Source organism: Molothrus aeneus, chromosome 3, assembly GCF_037042795.1.
Source record: "Molothrus aeneus isolate 106 chromosome 3, BPBGC_Maene_1.0, whole genome shotgun sequence".
Taxonomy (NCBI): Eukaryota; Metazoa; Chordata; class Aves; order Passeriformes; family Icteridae; genus Molothrus; species Molothrus aeneus.
In genome coordinates this window covers 102,862,401-102,886,986 of record NC_089648.1, presented here as the reverse complement: position 1 = coordinate 102,886,986, position 24,586 = coordinate 102,862,401, and the positions used below count along the sequence as shown (strand labels likewise).

Here is a 24,586-nt window from a genome sequence, read left to right as displayed (position 1 = left end):
TTACACTGATAACTTCAAAAGTGGAATATTATATATCATGCTAAAATTCCCCACCAGCCCATTATGTCCTTTCTTTGTTTCTTCTATGCTTTTTTTTTTGCCTTTTTTTTTCTTTTTTTTCTTCATTTAGCTATTGCTGGCTTGCCAGAGATCTTGAACTTGAGAAAGGTTAGACATCACAATGCTGAAGCAGTTTGTGAGCATCAGCAGATTTAGCTTGTAATTTCATTGATCTATGTGGGCTTGCTGTTTGCAAACCAGCTGCTGCACTGTTTCCCCACAGCTACTGATCTGAGTAGCATTGATTTTTTCCCTTACATTAACATAGCATTACTTCTTTAATGGGCATTAAATGACTGGATGTAAATACAAACAGGGCTTCAACAACAAAAGAGGGGGAAAAAGCATTTTTTTTATTATTTAAAGAACTCTATTAATATTTTTCAGGAAAAAAATTTAAAAGCATGAGTTATTGATCAAGATAAATGCTATTTTTAGTGTTGTGATTTCCACACATTTCTTTTGCCAAGCAATAATCTTTTTTCCTCACTGTGTTTACTCATAGTCCAAAACGTTGCATTTATAAAGATTGTCTTTTTGGCTCAGTAAAAATGGTAAAATGGATTTTTTTTAAGAAGCATCATAGAAAGCAACACAAAATCTCTTCATTTATTCTAAAATTAGATGAACCCATTTCAGTTTTGAAGGAGATATCATCTGTTAATTCTCATTATTTTTTTAAATAATTAATGGACTTCAGTTTAGAAAGAGTGGATGTGAAATTTGCAGCGCACCATGAACTGAGTATCTCACATATAATATACTTAATATAGGGTCATAGTCTTCACATGTGCTACTTTAGCCCTTTAGTGGGTGGTGCTTTAAAGAATTTTACAGATTCACAGTTCAATGTAGTGTAGAAAAGACAGTAGGGAAGAAAGTAAAGCAAATGATAAAACCCTGACCAAGCTCAAACCCCAACCCCCAGAGCCAATTTGCTCACGTGTGAGTTAACCCAATCAGCCAAGGGTTCCTGATCATTTTTAGAAGCAGGTGACAGCCAGCAGAGATATCCATACCAGAAGGAGATGCAGGACTGAGTGTTGTTCCTACTGACCTTCATGAAGAAGAGATGGGAATGAGAGTGCTGGGATATAACAGGTGAGAACTCCCAAACACCAGTGGTGGGTTACAGCTTCTGGGCTGCAGATGACAGTGGGCAACAGTGTCAGTGCCATAATTAAGAGTGTCTCAAAAACACAGACATTCCAGCAAGATCTAACAAGAATGGGATTTACTTTTAAGTATTTATGAAGGAGGATTTTTATCTTTTATGATAAATGCAGCTCTTGTTCTGGTCATGCAGCTGGATTGCCCTGAGGAAAAGGTCCAGTGACCTGACAGATGGGAATTCCTCATTCTTGTATAACTCTGTCCACTCCTATACCTAGAAAGAGTAAATCATTCCACATGGCTGCTGCAGGGATATCTATTGTATCCCTACTCAGAGACCAGATAAATTATTCTCAGTAGATTATAATGATGTAAAGTATGGTTCTGGAACTGAAAATAACCCATAAAATGAGCACCAAAATTTATACTTATCCAAGGTAAAATATATGTGTGTCAATCTCACCAATCTCTCCTACCCTCACAGTCTTCTTGACTTGACTAGCTAACATTAATGCAGTTTTAGAAGATAAAATTTCCAAATCATTAAAAAAAATATTAAGTAACACTGAACCCTTAGAGCATCCTAATATTAACCTCTTTACACTTATAGAAGAAGACTTTCAGTGCAAGTTTTTCTCTATCATTTACTCAGTTTTTATTCCACTGAAAGATTTTGCCCCTTACCTCAGTTATATTTTCCATTAAGAGTCTTTCATGAAGGATCATATCAGGAATTTTTTGAAAATCCAAATAAATTATGTTCACTGGGTCACCCTTATCTTCTAATTTATTAACTTTCCCAAGGCACTTTAGCAGGTTAGAGAAGTATGCTTTCCCCCTACCAACGTTGAGCAGGTTTGACTCTATTAGGTTATACTTATCCATAAGCTGAACTATTCTATCCTAAATTAGACTCTCAATCAGTTTCCCCAGAAGCAAGGTGGAGTTCAATGGTCTAATTTCCAGGATCTCTTTTTGGTCCTGTTTTAACAACAGACACCATATCAGAAATTTTCCAGTCATCACTGATCAATATCATATCTTCCTGCAAGTGTCTCTTCTATTCTGATGTATATTCTGCTATCTGCATTAAATCATTTTCCCTTTTTACATGAGTCTACCAAATTACTCAGCACTTCCCTTGGAAAAGGCTACAAATTTTGCTAGTGCTGCTCTGCCTCTAATATATTTAGCTCTAATATATTCTGTATAACTATTGAACTCTTTTTCCAGTGTGAGTATGTAAATGCAGTTTTAGTATGATATTTTTTGTTGGCTTTAACTATTTTCTCCCTACAAGTACTCAGATGAACACCTATTCACTTGTTCCTTCAAAGTCATAAAATTAGTTTTGCAGTTTTGGGGGACTCTGGGGTTTTATTTTTGTGGATAGACATGGACCATAAATCTCAATGTATTATTTTCTATCTTAGCTTTGAGCATTCTTCTTGAAAAAAGAGTGGAAAGGAAGAATAAAATCCAACCACCACCATACATAATAACTGGTAAAACTCACCAGCAATATCCAATACCAGGAGTTATTAAAACTGGATTTCATGTGAATCTGAGAAATGACAGAAAGAAAGAAGTTGTGAAAAGGTATAGATTTGTATTCTGGTCTTGTAGGACATGTTCTTGGTCTATGCTTTAGGTACACAGGTCTTAATGATCAGGAAATATTGTTGAACACGATTTTTAGTGAAAAAGTATTGAAAATTCCCACTGAAATGTGTACATGGCTAAGTAAAGGTCAGTAAGCTATTGAGTAAACCTGAAGTGCTCACATTAGAGGATTAGAAACTAAGAATTTTCAGCATTCAGTGAAGTCAGTGGATTTTCCTATAGAATTTGAGACTTACTGTCCCTAGAAGTCAGATCTGAGTTTGAATGGATGAGAAAATTGAAAAGGAACTTTTAGTGAAAATTATGGGTTTGGTTATGAGCCAATATAAAGCCAATATAAAGTCACCAAGTATGAAAGCCCAGGCTTCAAACTGCGCCTCGCTTCTACAACAAAACCCAAAGCACATTATCTTCACCTGGGTTTGAATTTCATTACAAAAATATCACATCGCTCTAACTGTAATTATTAAGGCACATTACTGCTGCCTTTGTTTTCCCTTCAGATAGAAGTTTCAGTTTCATCTGTGTTCAGAGATTCTATGTGCTGCACTGTTAAGCACAGATTTCTGCTTAAATTATAATTCTATCAGCTTTAACATATGAAAATAGAACACATTTTAATGTGTGTGTTGAACATTAAATCATTTTTGCTTCAGGGAAACTCTGGTAAACAGTAACTGTCAAAAATTATAATGACACAAAATTAAAATAATAGAAAATAGTCTGTAACAACAGCTTTTCTAATCATGTTAACAGAAGTTCAGCTCTGCATCTTCTAACTATTCCTTTACAGAAAGCAGGAGGGTTGAGAAAGAAAAGCTAAGGTACACAATTTTACACCATTGAAGAAGAAGAGATGGAAATTATCTTTGCTACCATTCTTTGCCTGCTTACTGTGAACTGCTCGTCAATCAATGTAGGAAAAATGGGACCAAATTAATATATGTAATTTTTTTTTGTTATGACAATTAGATTTTCATTCAGGAATTTTAATATATAAACATTTTTACACAAAAATACCAGAAAATATAAGAGTATCATTTAAGCCCTGTAAACTGGACTAACTTCTGGAAATCTGCATTAAGTGAGAAAGAAGCTGATCTGAAGAAATTAAACTGCAGCAGAAATATTGACAGGCATATAGATTGAATTACATGAATATGAGATACATACAGACTTGGAACAGTTCTGCTTAGATCAATGTCAAATGAATTTCAAGATTACCTTAGTTTGGTTTTTATGGCTCGTTTTATTTGAGATTTTAATTTGAATTAGTAATATGAAATAAAATCACTATTTATTAACTTTCACTTACAAACAAAAAACATCAAAACAGTAAAAGCTTATCTGAAGTTAAAACCTTCCATTTTGTGGAGGCCAGGTAACAATATAGTTTACCGCTATCATGACACAAATTATTCAAAAGCAAGAAGTAAAAACTGATTCTTAAATGTTTCCTCCTATTAACGTGGCGTATTACCGATGTACAGAGGCTGTACGTGTATGGTGAGGTTGTATTGCCCCCTATAGTCACTCTGTGTCATTTGGGAGGGGAGTAGGAAGAGAAAGGGAAGAGTGGGAGAAATTGCCAAAACTACTACACCCTTGGTTTGGATTCACACTTTGGAAAGGGCATGGTGGGGAGCAGTGGACAAACCTTAACGCTGTCATGCAACTGAAGAATTTGAATGCACTATTCTCCAAGCACAAACAGATGAAATACAAATGAAATACAATGTACTCTCAAATTCAGCTTAGAAGACCTATGCAGCCCCTGTGGTCTGGCTGTGGTTGTGGTGCCTGTGCTGGATGCTGGTATCTGCACACTGGCGGTGCACCAGGGCACCAGGGTGCCAGTGTACCTGCCCTGTGGACTCAGAGCAGGAGGTGCTTGGCTTTGGTTCACCAGGAAAGGCAGGAGATCTTGCAGGTGATAACTCTTTTCCTCTCACTGGGTACATCTTTGGTGACTGAGCATAACAGGGACATTTAACTCCATGGCACAAAGAACTCTAAAGCTATGCCTGAATTTTGGGGTACACAGAGTGCCTGCCCTTTGAGCCAGCTTTAGTACAGGGACCAGAAAGAGAGAAAAGGCTCAGATAAAGGTTCCTCTCCAGCAGTAGGAGCAAATGCAAGGAGCACAGAGAGTTTGGTCATGCTGCCCATGGACACTGGGGTTGTTGCTCTTTTAGGCCTGTGAGCCTGGGTGGAACAGAATTTTTCCCAAATCTCTGTAGAACAGCATGCTACTCTTTGCCACCAGCACAAGGACAAAACTGCATTCCTGGTCTTAGACTTTTCCAGTCAAGCATCTTTCTTAACTTTGCTGTCAACTAAAAATTGTTATCTCTCCACAAAATTAATTAAATCTCAGCTGCTATCCCACTACTGTTCTCTTGTGAACATAATTATGCACAGTATTCAGTATATATTTTAATAGGAACAGACACAATATAACAAAAAGCATTAAATTCTTTAGGATCTCTTAAAAATATCTAATCAACTACTGGTGCTAGTGTGCCAAGGATTTTATAGAAGTGGCAAATATTCAATAAGCTCAAGATCAATACCATCCTTTGTAGGATGCAATGCACTGTTATAATTTCTTTTCTTATTTCTGGGGACAGCTTTTCTACTAGCACAATTCCATGCACACCTTCAGCTAGAAAATGTTAGCAGTGTCCCTAGGAGGTGATAACTGTAATTTTTGAATCTCTTACCTCTTTCCTTCTGTTGGTACAACCCTGTTTGTAGGGACACAAGGGACTGATTGGAGAACTTATGGAGCTGAAATCCTCTGCTTTTGTCTCGCCATATTATTTTTAGTTTGGGTCAGTTTTTGAGGCTCACCATGTAGTAGCACAAGGACTTGCACAAGGGATAGAAGACAAAGAAATAGTAACAGAAGGTTATGGCAACAGCCTAATTTTATGGAAGTGATACCTTGTGCCATTTGGAGGGGGCTTTTTTCTATGTATGCTTCAAGAATATGAGTTGTCCTTAAAATCTACTTATATTTTATTTGGTACGAGAAAAAAGTATTAGGAGTGCTCCTATCCATGTATCTTAACAAATATTCTCTGTCTAGACAGAAACTATAGTCCTGCAAAGTGGAGCTGAACAAATTGCTTAGTTTTTGTGAATATATGCCCAGACATAGTCCCATATTAAATCTTTATTTTACTATGATGACTAGAGACTCAATAATGACTAAGCGACAGATGAGATGTGATTGCTGCTTACCCAGCAGATCAATACTCTCACTGCCTCCTGATGTGGTGGGGTGTATCCTGATAGTATTTAAATCTTTGATTACCTTACTCTTAACTGCAAGCTCTCTGAAGCAGGATCAGTTTTTTGTTCTATTAACCCTTTAGCCAGCATGAATTCTGCAGCTCATGAAGGTATGAAGCAGAAATATCTTCAAAACTATACCCCCTAGAATTGTACAGTATTCACCAGAGGTGTCTCATTTTCTAGTTGTCTCACCTAGAAAACTGACCTTATTCTTGTATTTTTCAGTCTCTCAATTTACCTTTCTTCCATCTTATCTATACTGAAGTACTTTTGCTTACTAGATATCACTGTCTGGTATTCAGCAAACACAAACTTCTAACAGTGATTGTTGCTCATCCATTACCTGTTTTCTTTTTGTCTAAATTGCATCAAACATTTTTCTTCAACTGATCGAGTCCAAAGGACAGACAAACAGTATGCCCTGCTACTCGGGAAAATTGAACACTTTCATGGTGCTAGCAGCATTCTGTGCCTTCATGCTAGAGAACCAGAAATCACCATGTGACACAAGTCTGGCCCCATAAATGTGTAACCAGCTTTCAGCTGCAGTGCACTACCTAACTGGTGCAGAAGACAACGAGACATTTGGGGAAGCAACATTTCTAAATGCCAAACCTACAGAGATGAGCCACTAAATCTTATGAATTATCCATGCAGAGCAGACAGAACATTTGTTTTCAAGGTCAAATGAGAAAGATCCCCTGACCTGTATGGTAAACTACATGTTAATACATTTATCCATCTTTGGAATGTAAGGGACAAAGTCAACACAGAGAGAAATGAAGCGGTGGGGTAAGTCTGTCAAGCTACCAAAATCATTATGCCATCTGTTTTACTGGCATTTTTTATGTCTGTGCAGGGCATACTCATTGAAAAATAGACCACTTATTCAAATTTGAGTTTCTTCCAAACTAGAATGCAGTATCAAATATATTTACATTCTTTGGATAACTCTTAATTGATTTTGTTTTATGTACAGCTTTTTTCATATTCATTTAGTCACCTCAGTCACCTCATAACTAATGCAACAAAAAATAAAACAAATGAATACTAAATTTCTTAAAATGAATACTAAATTTCTTAAAGGGAAATTGCAGTAGTGTCCCTTAAAAGCTTCTGCACTTTCCCCCAGCCTTCACCAGGCAGGATACTGAAACTGGCATGGTCCTGTTAAAACAGTGTGTTTTTTGTGATTATCAACACTAACATTTAAAGGATAACAATTCAGAAAAGAAGCAAGGGGGTCAATTGATTCCTCCTGAATACTTTGGACAAACAACACTCAAGTTTGGTTACTATCCTGAGGGGCTGTTGAAACATAGCTCTTTGATGGTTCAAGAGAAGGCTATTGTACTACCAGGGAGCAGCCTAGAGAATGAATGCTGACTGGAAATGTCAAGTTTAAACTCTCTAATTGTGCAAAGTCTCTCAAAAGTTAATGCATATCCATCCTATAGTCCTTTGCATCGGCAGAATAGGGCAAAAAGGTCTTATTGGGACTGAGAGAATCACAGTTTCTCTTGCTTTACTCTTGCCTTGCCAGGAAGAATGACTAGGCTCCTTTACAGGGCACTGTCCCTGCCTTGCATTTCAGCAGCTCCATTCTAGGAAAGTCTGAATTACTGACTATTCCTACTAGCCATTTTTCTCCCTCCTGCAGTCCCAATGTGAGAAGCAAATTCACCTTTTCTATTCCTCCCACTACAGTATTTCAAAATCTGAGCTGAACCATGAACTTTTGTTAGAGGATTCTACCCAGCAATACAAAGGCTATGACACGGTATATGCAATGTAGAAGTATACATACATTACAGTTTTTCTTAATCCCTGGGATAACATTAGATAAAAATAATTCTGAACATTTGCATCTCTGATGACTGTAAAGTGTTAGGATCTTGCAACAAATATTTCAGAGTATTCATCACTGTGCTTTTTGATATCTTTAAACAGGCAGTTAGTTCAATTTCTTATATATCCATGTCATTTTTCTTTCATATTAATATTCCCATATGACAAGTACATTACTTAAAACTGCTGAATTGATTTTCAAGAGGAATCTTAGTTTACATAAAATGTCACATTTCACAAAATAAAAAAAAAAAGCCAGATTCAATTCCATCTCTTGTTAGGAGCATTGAGAAATATACTAAAGGAGGAAAAAATTATAAGCTAGCAGAACAAATCATATTGTTTTTACAAGGAGCTGTGAAAAGATAGTCACTAAAAAGACTGATGAAGAAAAAAAATCCAAAAGCTTAATATATTTTCTCCTCTGGATGGTTCATGTTTAGAAATTGAGCACAGCCTTTAGAGAAATTGAAACTAAGGTAATTGCACTTGTTTTACCACAGGTACAACAGCTCTAGATCCAGTGAAAGATGTCAGTGGTGTATCTGTCCTAGAGATGTTTTCATTCTGGGGACACATCAGAGAAAGAGAAGCATGAAGTACAACATTATTGATCAAAATTTGTCTACACTAGAGTATCTACTGAGAATTTTTAGGTATATTCAGCACTTTATTGTGGCCTGTAACCAGACTCTACTTATGCAACAGGTTCTGACCGTGTTCATTCTGTGATATGACTGCAGTAAAATACCTTTTTGTTCATGGTATTGTCCTAGCTGAATCTCCACTGCTGTTTACTTCATTGTGAAATCAGTTTTTATTTTATTTTGCCTTTAAATATTGGATTTCACCCTGATCTCTCCTTTCTTCTTCCTTCCCTTCCCTTCTCTTCCCTTTTTCTTTCCCCTCCTCCCTCTCCTTCAGTTGACACTGCCCTATGTCTAACTGCAGTAAAGAATATACTTAAATTTCATGAAGGAATGAATACAGAAATATTTTAATATTCCAACACTTCCCTATAACTATGGGATATCACCCCATGACTGTATTATACGATGTGCCCACACCCTATAAAGTCCAGTTGCTCTTTATTGTGTAGTTCAGCTCTCTTATCTGTTGTGTTTTGTTCTGTCTGATATGATGGTGCAGAATAATAAGAGTATTAAAATTGCATGATTGCAGTATTGCAAAAATACCACTGCTGTTGGTCAAGTACTAATGAAAAATGAATGCAATTCCTCAGCAAATTTGGACAGCCATTTTAAAAGCAGTCATCTAAAACCAGGCAGTGTTTAGAAATGCATGACTACAATGTTTACCCATGAAGAAAACAGTGTTTCTTTATAATTCCAAAGAACCATATGTCTCCTTTAGTGGATCATACCAGTTTCTTTCATGGAGGCTAGTAAGGGTCATTAAACACCAATGGGTCTCTGAGTCCTTCTTCGGAGTCAATGACATTGTAGGCTTCACCAGGGATCTCATTTTACTTCTGTACAAGATCTTCAGGGCAAGGGAAGCAAATGAACTATGAAAAACATAATCACTACTTTTACTGTTGCTTTTTTCATCATAAAAATTCCATTTATTTAAATTCCATTAAAAAACACATTTGCCTCCTGAAAGCATAAATATATACTTTTGTCATAATTTTTCATTTTATAAAAGAGTTTTATCATTCTTTTGGGAAAAAAAAATTCTCCATAATAAATATTACACAAAGTTGTTATGCAAAGTTTGGGACAAAGCAGGTGATTAACAAAGTAAATTCCTCAAGAATATTTTCTCAGAGGTGACAGGAAAATATTCCTCAAGCACCTGAGGGAATTAGCAGTTTAACATCTTTTTTCAGAAGTGACTTGAGCACCAAGGTTCAGCTTTTCCAAAGTACCTGGGCCTTTAACTCACATTTTAATTTAAGAGAGTTAGGCACTCAAAACCTATGAGGATCTAGAATTCAGGATGAAAAGCCTTACAGAAAGTCAAGGGGATTTGAGTTATCAAAGGCCAGATTTTTTTAAAAGTATTTGAGGAACTTAAAGGCTGAGATAGGTGCCTAGCTGATTTTTTTTCAAAGTAGAGTGAAGAAGGGTTAAGTCCCTAACACTCCCTGAGATGTGTATTCTTAGAAAGTGCTAACTACACCTTTGGATCTAAATACCTTTCAAAAAAGTTTCCTTGAACTGGTTTTGAAAGTGGTTTTATCATCTGAATGCAATGATTTATCCTATGCTTAATTCCTGACCTCCCAAAGATTGCCATAGACCTGCTTAACACAGCTAATTTTGTGTCATAATCTTGATGGAAATGGACAGAATTAGAAAACAAAATCTTATTCAAACAAAATTTAGTTGGCATTTGGATCCAGAAGTTCATAAATTTTGAGAGCTGAAAATAGCAGGCAGTTCTGCTCCACTGTGATCATACTTGGAAGAGCTGTTAGACCCTGAGCACGCTGAGCTGCAAGAATTCACTCTGTCTATGCTAAGCAGCCCAAAGCAGCAGCACATCTGTATGAAGTCATACTGTTAGCAGTGCCAGAGTCTGACAATATGAATGACTGACTTGCTTTCACCACGTTTGCCACAGCTGGGAAGAAGATGAGTGGTACAATGTACAAGGAATTTCAACACAATGCAAATCTGGCGAGATGCAGTTTCAGATTTTGATTTCTGAGGAAGCAGAATTTTTTCTGGTTGTATTATACCATGGTTATCTGCAGGTCTATTCTTTTAGTCCCTGCCACCTTATTTCTTGCTTTTATAATTTACTCATATAATTATCTTATCTAAATATAAATTTCCCTGTAACAGTTCTCAGTATTCACCCTTTAAAATGAATCCACTCTTTAGTACTGAAAACGTTAGTTCCTTCCTGAGTCATGTTTGATTTTTTTTTCCTGTACTGACTGGCTTCTGAACACAGCGCCTGATGGTAAGCTTTGTCAAGAGATGCTGAGATATAAAGAACAACAGGTTACCTCATAATCTCTTCTTGTTAATGCTTGTTCTGGAGAGCACCTGCTGTCTTTAAAAGGGATTTGAGTGACCCAAGATTAAGAAGTCTCCCCACAACAATTACTGTTCTTATCACTGAAGAATACTCATACCAATGTGACATCTTCCTGATGGTTTCAAATTCACAGACTGAGGGAGAGATAAGAGTCAAAGAACCATACAGTGTGCAATTATAAGAAGACATCAAACCAGTCCAGTACAATTCCATTTTGGAGAAGAGTAGTGCTATTAGACTAATTGATTTCTGCCTGGAAAGTAACTAATAGGAAAAAACACCCTCTGATTTCCTTTTAGGAATTTTAAAATACAGTGGTGCCTAGAGTATTTCTAATCCCCTTTCTGCATCAGCCTTACTGGGCAAATAGCATAAGGGGCACAGGGACACTAAATGGATCACACAAGCTAACATCAGCAGAGATTCAGAGAATACATTACATCTTGGTAGTACCACAGAATATTCCTTGCTACCTCTTTGGTTTAAAACATACAAAAGTATGGACTTCTGTTCTACTGAAGTCAAATTTGTTATATAAATAAAGGATTACCTGCCATGACAACCATCATAGTATGTCCCTTATTAATCAAAACATTTTTTTCAAGCCTGGTTAACCAGTGAGCTCCTATCACCATCACTTGCATTGACATTATTTGTTAAATCTGGTTCTTTGAAACATTATCCAAAGTCATCAATATTTTGAAAATTAATGTGGGAAGATGACATTACAAGGAGATTGTACCCATTGTACCCACTGAATCCACCCATCTTTGTTTCTTTCCAACTTTCTAGGCACAAAAGAAAGGACACAAGCTATAATTCTGCTTGTTCTTCTCTTCTTTCCTCAGTATCCTAGAGACAATGTCTTTAAGAGATACAGAAAAAAAAATCAAACCCATACATCAAAAAAATACTCTTCCATACTAACTGAGAAAGCAAACTTGCTGGTAACCCTCCTTTATCCAATCTGAGGGCATGTTGAGGTCTCCAGATGATCAGTCTTCAGTGATGTCTATACCATCTAATTCGTTTACATGTTATATGAAGTGAAATGGAATTGACCTAATTTTATTTCCAAGCAAAGAAAAAACAACTAGTGAAACTCACAGGCTAGTTAGAAACAGAAATTAATTCTTTCAAATCAGATGCAAATGATAGGTTTGCCAGAAGAAATAAGTAACACAAGGCAACAGTGAGAAAGGGTAATTGAATATTGGCATCCCGAATGCTCCATGATGGAAAGCCAAGATGGCAGTCTGGTACAGCTGAAGAAAGTTTTGGCTGTCCCAAGTCAAAAAAGCAAAATTATCTGACATTGATTTACTTTTTCTTGGCTCTGTTTAGGATACCTCCAATGGAAGAGAACACAGTTCACTGCTCATAAACTCTCTATTTAAAAATGCATTAGAATATTTTGCTATATTCGTGCTAATAACAAAACTTGAAGGATAATCTCAATATAACTTCAGAGTACATTTTCACAGCCGTCTTCCTGACTATAGAACACCTGACATTCATTGATTATATGGTAAGAAAAAAAGCACAAACATAAACCAAATTAATTAGTAAGCTGCAGCATGCTGCCAAAACCAGGGATGGCTAAACATTAACTTTACTGGGGTCTGTGCATCTACCATGTCAATGAATATTATGTTTCCAGCACTGCAGAAATTGAGTCAGCTACACTGAAATCCCCGGTGATACATGGTGATCTACTGAAACAGACAGAGACAAGAAGGTAGACTTCTGTTTGTCTGGATTGGACACAGAAATCCAGACTCTTCCAGTGATCAACAGAGCAGTTATTATACAACAAACCCCACTGGCTCCTTCACAGCTTGCTCAGCTGTTGTGCCACTATGTAGTTAAGAAGCCTTTAATCTTCAGGCTGACATAGGCGCAATGAATCTACAGACTTAAATTTCATACCCAATTTGGCTGAAAGCTAATTACTGCCTGGTATTCTAGCTACTTTCCTCTGAGTAGAAGAGTGGGGGGGACAAAATCAAATGCTCTCTCCTTTTACTGCCATTTGCTTTGTTCTATGAACTGCATCTCTGAAAATATTAGTACAAAAATAAAGTTATTTCTACATTTCAAGAATATACAAGGTTGTCAGATGTTCATAAAATGCTGTTGGTCAAGATGTATCCCTCAAAATAGGCTTAATTTAATCCAGATTAAAATTCTGTTCTCCAGGTTCCAGACGAGGACATGTTTTTATAATCGTTTCAGTGAAATGTGCATTTTCAGATCTAAGCAACAGTCCTTAAAATGGGGCTTTGTGATACTGGAAATGAGTCTGCTAAAGGCAATTAGGAGCTTTATGCTCTCATGTGTAACTCTTGAACTCCAGTGGGACTGTTCAGATTGTGCAAACTGAGAAACATGAATCAGCCTTTGCAGGATGAGGGACTTAGTGTAACATCACTAATACCATCACAATATGCTATTTAAAATTCAAAAAAGCATAAACATTATTCTAAGTGAAAACTGTTGTTCATTAAGTATAATAGATCAAACAGAATGAAGAAAATATGACAAGGGAGCTAGAAAAAAACAGCAGTAAAATCAAAGCATGTGGACATGTATACAGCATGGTTTACCAAAGGTAAAAGAAAATACAAATATGCAAGGAGATAATGTGTTTCAAAGTTCAATAATCAGGGAGAAAATATGAATTAATAAGGAAAATTATATCTTTAAAAAGTAATATTTGTGATGTACAAGATATTTGAGCCAGATTCATACATATCTTTTTTAAAATGGCAAATCACAGCTTTCAATAACAAAAAGCTTTTTAATAATCAGAGAATGGTATAAGAAATGTTCTTAATGAAAGAGTTGCACTGTCTCCTGACACAATATCCTTTGATGACAAATTGCGCTTCAAAGCGAGAGCCAAGTTAGTTCAGATTCCTATTCTGAATTCCCCCTTAGGAATCTATACCTTCCTCTTTCTTCTGACTATAGGTATACCCTGAGCAGCTGGGAGCCCATGAATAAAGCCCACCCTTTCCAACTTCTTTCCTATGTAATACTTTTCTGTTTAGTGTAGCTATTTATTGGACACTGATTTAAGTATTTAATTCAGTTTTTTATTTCAGGAAAAGGACAACCATTTTGACACATTTTTTCAAGTAAACAGTGGGTTTCAGCATTTCTGACCATGCATTCATATTCACCACCATTTCATTAAAAAAAAAAAAAACAACAATAACAAACTATTGTTTTTGCAGGAGATTTCATTTATTTCCAGATAATCCATTAACAGTTTTCCCACACTGTACACTTGAAAACTGTTTTGCATCTGTATGCTATTTCCTCCCCAGGTTTTGTTCTCACTGTTTGACTAAATCAACTGAACTCAATCCAAACAATTTTCTAAAGGATGTTGAATTATAAAATAAACTCATTTGTGCATCATAGGAAATTTATCCTATGAGAGCCTCCTTTACACATCAGACTCACCCTTTTCAATCTTAAAAAATGTCTTTGGAATTGAATTTGCTGTTATATGAGTTGCATATACTTCTGATATTCAGCTACTTAAAATTGTGCTGCTTATCTCACCATAGTTTTTAGGTAACTTACAAATTTTAGAAAGGTCAGATTCACTAGAAAGCAAGCGGATAAGAAGATAAGAACATAATCATGCTGCTCTATAAGTCCATTGTGTGGCTATATCATTAAAGTTATCTGCAACTCTCACTGCCTTCTCTCAGGAAGAACATGAGTGACAATATTGGGAAGACACTACATCCTGAGCACTATTTCTAAGCCAGGGCCACTTTGGAATAGCTCTGATTTTCAGAGCAGAATGCCAGAGAGCTGGCACAGACGCACCATTGAGACACCAGAACCCTTGGTCTGACTCAGCACAGCAGCTCCCATGTGTTTTTTAATAACGAAGCTGGTCTCCAGGAATGACCAGAGGAAATTTCCTATTCATTTATCACATTGCATCCTCACATGCATTCAGCTTTATTTTTGTGGCAGTGGCCAGCCATGGCCAACTGGGCTCCTGGCACTCTAAATTATACCAGGGCTAAGAACCCTGTAAATCAGGCATGAAACTTTAATGCCACCCTTGGCCCCCATGACCATCAATCCTTTATCCCTATTAGTCACAAATTGAATCAAGCCCAAATGTCTGCAGTTTTAAGCAAGATACCATCTCTGATGGCATCATGACCAGTTTCCCTCAGACTTAAACTAGTCCAGTGACAAAACATCTCTCCTCCCCCACAGCCTATGGAGGTGAGAAAAAACAGAGAGAAATAGGATGTTTTCTATAAAAGAGAATTTATATGCCAAAAACTGTGCTCCTGATACAAACAGCAGTCTACAGCAGCATATTTTTAGGATACAGATAATTCTGGCTTAGTTCCACAAAATAAATGGTAGAGCTGCCTCAATTTAATTACCACCCCATGAAGAAATCTGACAGCCCCAATGCAGTGCTTAGTAAGCATTTTACCTCAGACAGCTTGAAGATGTATTGTAGAACTGAAATTACAATACATACCATGACTTGTTCTGTCATCCTACTTTGGGAATGCAGCATGCATGTCTCTATAATGAGCTGTCTGATATTCACCCACTTCACCTGTAGCAAACAGGAGTAAAACGTAAGTAACCATAAGTTGGCATATTAGTTGAATGCAAGCTAAGATATTCATTTGTGGCAGATGGTTTCAGATGATTCTAACTATCTATACAAGTTTAATACATAATTTACTTATATTTACATTTTGAAAACATTTTGAAAACATTTCGATTTTTCTAAATTATTAATTATTACAGTCTGGGGAAAAAAAAACTCAAAACCAAAACCAAACAATCCATAAACTCTGCTGTCTTCTTCTCCTTCATACATTTCTGCTTACAAAATTCCTGGAAAGTATTTTAGGGACATAATTCCTACTATGTCTAGCACATGATAAAATATGTATAATTAAGAACACATATGTGCTTCCTCTTAAGAAAATTAACTCTGCAAGAAAAACTTTTCTCTGCTACAATCAAATATCAAAGAAAAACAATATGTTAAAACCAAAAAGTAATAAAACACTTTTAAAAGCTTACACTAATGCTTTTCTGTCCTATTTTGTAAATAAAAGTATTTATGCTTAAAAGTATATGCTAGTCTGCACTTCCATGTATAATGAGTATAATGAAATTATGTACCTTCATTAAAAACCCAAACAAGTGATCCATCTTTTTTCTAGCAGAAGAAAGATTGAAATTTATTTATTCATATGAAGTCTTACAGAGAAAATTGAGAAGCTTTATTTTCTTTTTAATTATGCCATTACAACAGAATTGGACTGTGCCACCTTTCCTGTGGCTAAGCAATTTTTAGGAAGCATGTAGAAAAGCAATGAAGCCCAGGCTAAATTTTAAAACACCCACTTTAAGGAACCATGTATATTTATAAGAAGACCCACCTAAAGCATCCAAAAATCAATGAGTTTTCATTGAATTAATCACTGACTTAACACCACTGTGAGTTAAGTGTCATAGACCGAATAATGCTTAATGCCATCTCAGAAGGCAGGAATTGTGGAAAAGAACTGAGATGATTCTTCTGTTTCCCATTTGGATTCTAAGAAAAAGTCATTGCAATAAATACAGGTAGAAAAAGAAGTTTCAGATTATATTTGAAATCTTGGAGTCTAGATCATGCTAGTATAGCACTCTATCTGTAATACAATCAGTGCTCATGAGTTTAGGAAATTATTTGGAAGATAATTTAAAATTTAGGATTGAAATATCTTTAAAAACAGCAAAATACCAACAATTTGTGAAATGATATGTTCATTTATGCTTGGTCTTCCTTTTTCTGTTTACTGCACCTATGTTTATTTAAGTCAGCACTCCTTTCCTTGTGACTGCCTCCAAACAAGGGACCAGATACTCAAAAGTAATTGTGCAGGTCATACACCAGAAAAAATGTTTGGCATTGTATACTTAGTTGTTTCTGAAGTCCAACCCTCTCTAACACAGCTCAAGTTAAGAATCTAAAAGCCAAAAGGTCAAGAATCCTAAAATGTTGAACTGAAACAAGACAACCTAGATTACACAAAAAAAAACCTGATACATAAAGGTCAGAAGATAAGATGATCCAATCCATTTAAAGGTTCAAATACACTTGAGAAAATCACTTGCTATATGATTTTTTTTAATTTTTAAAAAATAAGTGGAAACATCCGCAAGATAAAATATAGTTTTGATTTGCCAAATGTTGGCTCCCTTACAAACCCTGTGTACAATTAATTGGATTTGTATCTTACCCATTATTTGGAGTATGAACTATTGTTCAAACTTTATTTTCTTTCTCTTACACAATATATTGCTCTTTCAAAAATAGAAATGTTCCATCACCTTTCTTCAGGCTGACAGGGTTACAGAAAACAGAAGTACCTCAGGACTTTGAAAGCACTTCCCAGTCACTATTACTTGAAAGCGAGAGTTTTAACTCTAAAAGAGGCATGATGTCCAAAAAGAAACAATACTCTGGAAAAAGATGAAAAATTGTAGATTACTTTCACAGGCTCTTATTCTACAATGGAGAAAATATCCACATTCTAGCCAGGCTTCTTTGAAAAGAATATTTTCCTTTTATACAGAGATAAAAAGCAAAGCTTTCAGGTCAGAGGTTATAGGGGAAAAGAGCTAATGTCTCCCCTGCTTTGATGTTACAAGTAGTGCCTCGTTACAGAAGTGTATTAGAGCTAGCAGTAAACTGAGCCAGCATGTTTAATAACCAGCTTCAGCATGGGTGGCACATGGATCATCCTGTACATAACACAGCAAGCAGTCATGTGCATTACCAACAATACACAAACCTTTACTTTAACATGTTTACATTCCTTTAAAATATGGCACAGCTAAAAGGTAGTTTTTGATTTATAGATACTGGAGGAAGACTTTGTTAAAGTATCTGTAACAGCTATAGACAGCAAACCAGGATTAAGAGTTCCTCTCTGGCTAACATGTAACACATACACTGGGGTTTGTAGTGGTGTTTAGTATCTGGAAGCAGCACATTTCAGTCTCTGAGTACTCAACATAACTGTGATTAATGGTGTTTGGTGTCTCATTTGCTTTTGAAGCTGAAGGACTGTAGATTGGAGGAACCAGCCCAAAACAACATGGTCTGGTGCACTTGTCTTTAACAGATTCCTGGGAGCTGAAGGACCAAATGCTCCAGCTTGTATTGGTCCTAATGCACTGATGCCTCTAATGGACCAATTTATCTATTTACTCACCTTTTGGAACAGTATATCTTGAAATCCAGAATATGTTAGAAGGAAATCAACAAATATTACCTTAAAAATCAACCAAAAAATATTAATTAAACTTTTTGTGTTATGTAGCTCCAAGCTGTATAACAGTAATGCCCTTAGGAAAAAAAAAAAACAAAAAAACAAAACTGAATTCTTTTTTACTTACTTTTTTTTTGTACCCACATAAATTGAAACTTGGTAGGAGTACTAATCCTCAAATAAACAATAATAATGTTTATTCTCTTAAGCATTTTATATCCTCCAGCAGACTACTACATACAATAAAACTTAATTTCTGATTGAGTTTTCTATAATTTGGAAAATTATGTTTGTTTGGATATTATTAGTGAAATACTAATTGCTGAGTGAGACTACTGATTATGCAAATATGAAAATTAGATCAATACTATTTTTATACCCTGTAGTTTGAGTATTGCTTCACCAAAATCTCTCAAAAATCTCAGGTAATCAGAAAGCTGAAATGCAATGACCCTAAATTTGAACCGCAGGTAGATAAACACTGTCAACTTTTCTTGTGTATGCAGGAACCTCTACAACAGCTCTAGATTTCAGCCAGAAGCGAGCCACTGCAAGAAGGATAACAGGGATTTGTGAAAGAATTTCAGTAGGGACTCTCTGCAGGAAAGATGGAAAGGGTTCAAAAGAAATTGAAAACCAGTAAAAATACTGGGAATGGAAAAGTGAAAATAAACATGAGTTCAGGGAAAAGCTAAGAAAAAGGGAATTTAAAAAGCTAGATATATGAGGAGTATGGATAGAGAAAGAAAACTGCAAAAAATAAAAATTGGGGACCCTTAAATAGAGAGGAACAAGGGAAATACCAGTTTCACTAAATGTTTCCTGGTACAGCAGCAAAGAAGCAAATCTCTCTCCCTATAGGTTCAGGTACCTGCCACAAAAAATCCAGGAGGAGTTTTTGAGCCTGATTATTCTTAACAGATTTCCAAATTACATTTTTAGCTTTGTAAGTTTTATTTATAAATATATTTAAGATTAATGATTCACTAGAAACACTGGAGAACACAAGTTTTTTAGACTTGGTTTCCACACAGGTAAGATAGGGATTAACTAATGATATTGGCTTCAGAATGCTATGAAATCACACTTTCCCTCTGCTGGAAGCTACACCTCCAAAAGCACAGGTGCTGAAGGGAGCTCATCTTCCTGTCCCTCCCACTGTAAACCCTCTGTGCCTTCTGAGGTCGCATAAACTCTTCATGACGCCGACATAAACATGTTCTGTATGGAAAAGAGGTGCAGCAGAAAAGGCTGACAAGCCCCACTAAACACCTCAGGAGCAGAGGGGTGTAAACCCAAACCCACAGCAGCTGTTGTCATCTCCTGAGGTGCCTCAGAGCTCTTAACAAGGACAACAACAAAAAATGCGGATTTTTTTTTCAGTGGAAGGTATGACACACAAAGATTACAATTTTTTTCTCTCAAATGATTGGAAGTGCCAATGCTGTGATGGGCCACGTCTCTATTTCCGTTTCAACATCTGTTTTGAAAATCTCCAGATTTTCCAGATGTTTATAGGCTAACTTCTTAGCAACACAATTGTGAAAGTCTTAAAAACTCTCTGCTCTGATCTGCCAGTTTTTCATCCTGCCTCCACACCAATTTCTGCCTTACTGCTGAAGTATCTGCAATGACAGGTAGGTTCCCTAATCCCTTGTTGTTTTCATATGTTAGCATAACTCTACTCCATCTAGACCAGAATGCTTTTTAGATTTATTTTCTCCCCTTTCCTTTGGAGAGCACCCATTCTAGCTCCCATAGCAGGACCAGAAGGAGCAGGTGAGGGTTTCCAGGTGGGAAGTAAGCAGGGTGATTGTTGTGTGCAAAGCAAGGTAGGGTGGAGGCACAGGGATCCCCAGCAACTTGGTGTGCTTCCTCCCCCAAAACACTTATTTTTTGCCCTTGTTTGTTCTTCAATAATGAGTCACTGGGAACAAAAACCATCCAGTGCATATGCTTGGGGAAAAGAAAAAATAAACAAACAAATGAAAAATCTCTACTGCTACCAAGAAATAGTGATGAGATTTTCTTTAGAAAGCTATGTGACTTATAAACAATATACGACTGCCACGTGCTAAAAAGGAACAAGGTCTCTAGTGAGAAAGAAATGAAGTGTTATTCTTAAAAGACAAAGTCAGGAGATACAAAAGGGCATACATCATTTCCCTCTGAAATTGTATGATAAAATGACAGCAAAAATCAGCTTAGAAGCAACACGTGAACTAGCCTTCTGTGCCTCCTGCTCTCTTCCTTCCAAGACTAAATGGATCTGTGTCTCTCTTTTGTCACATTGTTGTAACTTTCATTCAGTCTCCCCACTTCACCTTGACCGCATCTGAACAGTGACAATATGTTTCTTGTTCTTCACACTTTTCCCAGTAAGGATCACTGACAGCCTCTTACTTTGTATTTTCTCGGCTTTTCAGGCAGGGATTTTTTTTTTCCTTCTTTTTCTCCCAGCCATCATCACTGCTATTTGGAGAGAATTTGGTTCAATTTCCATTTTAAACATGAAATGTCTGAATTAGCTCATAATGTCTCCCAGCTTGCAGAGGAAAGAGCTGGTCTTTAAAAAAGAAGAAAAAAAAAGAGCTTCATTTTTACAAAATAAAAATGAAAAGCTGCAGAATAATCTTAAATCATTTTATACTGCACATAGGACTTCAAAATAATGAGAGCTCTTCAATTTGGAAATGATTGGGGTTCTAGGCATATGAATCAGACAGAGCCGTAAAATTATTAGAACACGGCAACATCTTTTGTAAGCACTTCAATTCAGAGGTGATCAAAGATTCTGGACTTGCAGAGCAATTTACTTGGCATTTGCAGGAAAGCCTCACTCTTTCAAACTGAAGCACTCTTAACACTATGAAGAACTTCAATAATTTTAAATTGGCGTGTACCATCCATGCCTAGAAATCCAATTCAGGTTTTAAATAAAAACACTCTAACTTCAGAAGTATGAAGAGCCCACCCACAACAGGACAGAGTTCTAGCCTTCCCAATTCAGCCTAGCTGTTACTTCTCCCATGCTAGGTTTTCTGGCAGAAGGAGTTGCTGAAAACATTAGAGGTGAGTGAGGTATTTTTCTTTTTATCCTTGCCTTGTGATCATCTACAAATGTTTTCCTAAACTCTAAACTTCTGGACAGCCTTAGTTTGCAAGCTGATTTTCAAGGTATGGTGAATGCTAGATTTAAACAGTTTTAAATATTTTAAATTAAAACCAGAAGACAATATTTAAGCCAAATCAAAGATGTAACATCTTCCCAACCGAAACTTTAATTATGATGAGTATAAGTTTGCAAATTATATATACATACATATATATATATATATATATAATTTAGCTGAGCTTAGGTTTGCAAATAGCTGTTCTTAAGGGAAACACAGAGTACACTGAGTTCTGAAACAATATTGACAGAACAGGAAAATAAAATTAAGTCTAAATTTTAAAGATTATATCTGAACTACACAAGAAAAAAAAGTCCCCTGAGCAAGATAGGTCTTGTGTTGACCCAGCAGATCCTTTGCTTCCATGCAAGTTTTCCTGTTATGTTAAACAGACTCCTGTCACCAGAAAACTTGTGATGCCTCTCACTTTTGCATCTCATGCAACCACCTTTCCAATCATTCTGGCCAAACAAGAAACCCTTCTTTGTGGGTGGTCACATAAGAGCTACAGTCTACAGAAACTCAATATCAAACTTATTGATACAGAGGCAGGATGGTGGGAGATTTCTATGAGGCAGCCAGTGATATTTCAGGTAGGATGAGGTTTCGACATTCAGTTCTAAAAGTATTCTATTCAGTTCCAACCAGATGCTAGAAAGACATCAACACAAGTTTGAATAGACCTTGATAATGATGGGGAAAATTGGTGCACCAGAAAGAAGTAGGTGGAGGGAACTGATCAGATTAGGTGACCCCAAATGTCTCCCTCAGGCTTTAAAAACACACAGAAGTTGTTTTGGCCTCATGCAGGTGATGCAGTGATGGATAGAAAAGCCACAGACAGCAAAATCAACTTCTGTCACAAATGAATATGACTTTTAGATTTTACCACCTGTAAGTAGCTTCTCCAATGTACAGCATACCAAAATACTTTTATTTGGGAAGCAACTTCTGGAACACCTGGTTCAACCCCTAATTCAACAGAGAACCAGCACAGATCAGGTTGCTCAGGATTTTATACAGTCAAGATTTGAATATCTCCAAGGATGTAGTTTTATAAACCACTAATACTTCTTCATGTTCTTCCTCTTCTAAATTAGGGTATCCTAGAATTAGAAAATTTTAGATTTTCTACCTGAGACAGTGATAGTCAGGCCTGTTTCTATGGATGAAACATATCTATAAAATATTTATGTGATATAAAGCAATGCAGGTGCCCTTGAATGTTTTTAGTTCTACCCGAGTTCATGTGATCTACGATAAGAATTCTGTTCTATCCCCCATGGGTTATAGCTTAGCCTCAAGACTTAGTGGATGTGTGACTTAGTGTGAATTTAGTGGAGACTATGATGTCTATAAACCCTTACAAAATCTCACACAAAAAAAAGGTATTAGTAGGTTTCTGTCAGACAGCAAAAGTGCTTACAAATATCCATCATAATATTCTCAGGCTTATAAAATTAATTTAGCCCCTTGTGGTGCAGACTGACAGGAACTAGTACTAAATGCATTTTAAAGAATGCATTCTCTTTTCTCAAACATATAAAAGGACACTAAACCTCTCCAGAATCTTTTAAATCATGAAACCTGAAATATCTGTAACTGGACAAATGTGTGACAAAGCTTGGGACTGAACCACAACTGTTGGACACAAAATTGTATGTTTCAGATGCATCTTAATTATTTTCTACCAGATTTGGCTTTCCTTTCCTACATTTGCTATGTGTGAAGTTTGCTATGTGTGAAGTTTGAAAGAAAACTTCTTTTGTAAATGTTATGAGGAACTGTAGTCATGGCTTCGAGTGGGAAACTCTAAGTGTTCACTATTAGATCTAGATCCAGTCAGAAAAAGATGAGACCAATAAGCACATATTTTCCAATACCTAAATTATTGAAAATTTTAACTGCGGTTTTAAATGACATTTAAAAATATTTATTTTATTTCAGGAAAAAAAAACCTTTTTCAGTTTACAATAGCATTTAACTTTGATGCTTACCTATTGAAGTGAACCATATGGAAGAGAAATGTGTTCCTACCTCCATGCCGCTGTTGTTCAGTGCTGTTCTGTAAGACAAGGTTGCTCAAATAATAGTTAATGCTACTACAACTATTTTGTGTAGTAGCAAGATGACGGCTATAATTTTTGAGCCAAAATCTCAAAATGTTCATGACATGACAACAATCTAGAACTCTTAATCTGTAAATAATATTTCAGCTTCCTCAGTGTTGAAGATTATTGTAGTGCTCTGAGCAGTTTAATCTGGCAATTAAGACTTCCCTTTATGCACACAGAAATTACCTGTAATCAGCTGCCTTCAGCCTTTCCAGAAGCCTCAGGCCAGGAGGAGAAAAAGGTAAATAATATCAGAAAAAGTGTATAATCTCTACTAACAACTTCATAGATTTCTCTTTAGGATTCACCTCAACCTCTTAATATGTTTTAAAAACCAATCTGCCTAATGTCCTACAGTTTCAAAACATGGTAATATTTTTTTTCAAATATCACTTTTCAGTACTAATTTGAGAAGATTTTGAACTAAGAAGAATGGTTTTCCAAGTCAAAACCAGCAGCTCTCATTAGGTTTTGCTCTAGGTTTTTTCAAAAAAAAGACACTCATTTTTTGTTGTCTCCATGCTTGAGAAAAAAAAAAGTAATGAGAATGTCTTAAAAGATTGAAAAAAATTTAAAATAAGGCCGCAGATTTTTGCAATTAATCAATTAGATTAGTTGTTTTCTCCCACATAAATAAATAGTCCTTAAGACATAAACAATGAAAATTGTTTTCTATTCTAAGTGAAGAATGTATTCTTTTTACCAGATCTACCCATCGCATAACAACAGAACTTTGAAAAAGGAAGGATTGTGTTTTAGTGGGACAACCTGGAGAGAAGAGTTCAGAATGGAAGATGAGCTGAAAAGGGTTTTCCACCTATCCCCTTGGTGCAGAGGCTGTTGAATGCTTCCTCTGCTCTCATCTATCAGAGCTAAACTGGAGAACTGCTGCCAGTGGGTGTATCCCCCTCTGTATAAAGTCATAAACCAAGGCTTAATGTGCTGAGACTTTCTGCTTCTCTAAGGACTAAATTCCTCTTGAGTGTAGAATAATTAGAATTATTCTCTGTTC

General features: G+C 36.2%; 1 long non-coding RNA gene across 1 annotated transcript in view; it reads right to left on the bottom strand.

Annotated features, from left to right (window-relative positions):
• Nucleotides 1-24,586, bottom strand: part of LOC136554132 (uncharacterized) — a 196,096-nt gene that overhangs the window by 20,253 nt on the left and 151,257 nt on the right. The window contains exon 3 of the long non-coding RNA XR_010783287.1: nt 15,485-15,565. This is a non-coding gene — a long non-coding RNA (uncharacterized lncRNA). The remainder of the gene's footprint in view (nt 1-15,484; nt 15,566-24,586) is intronic.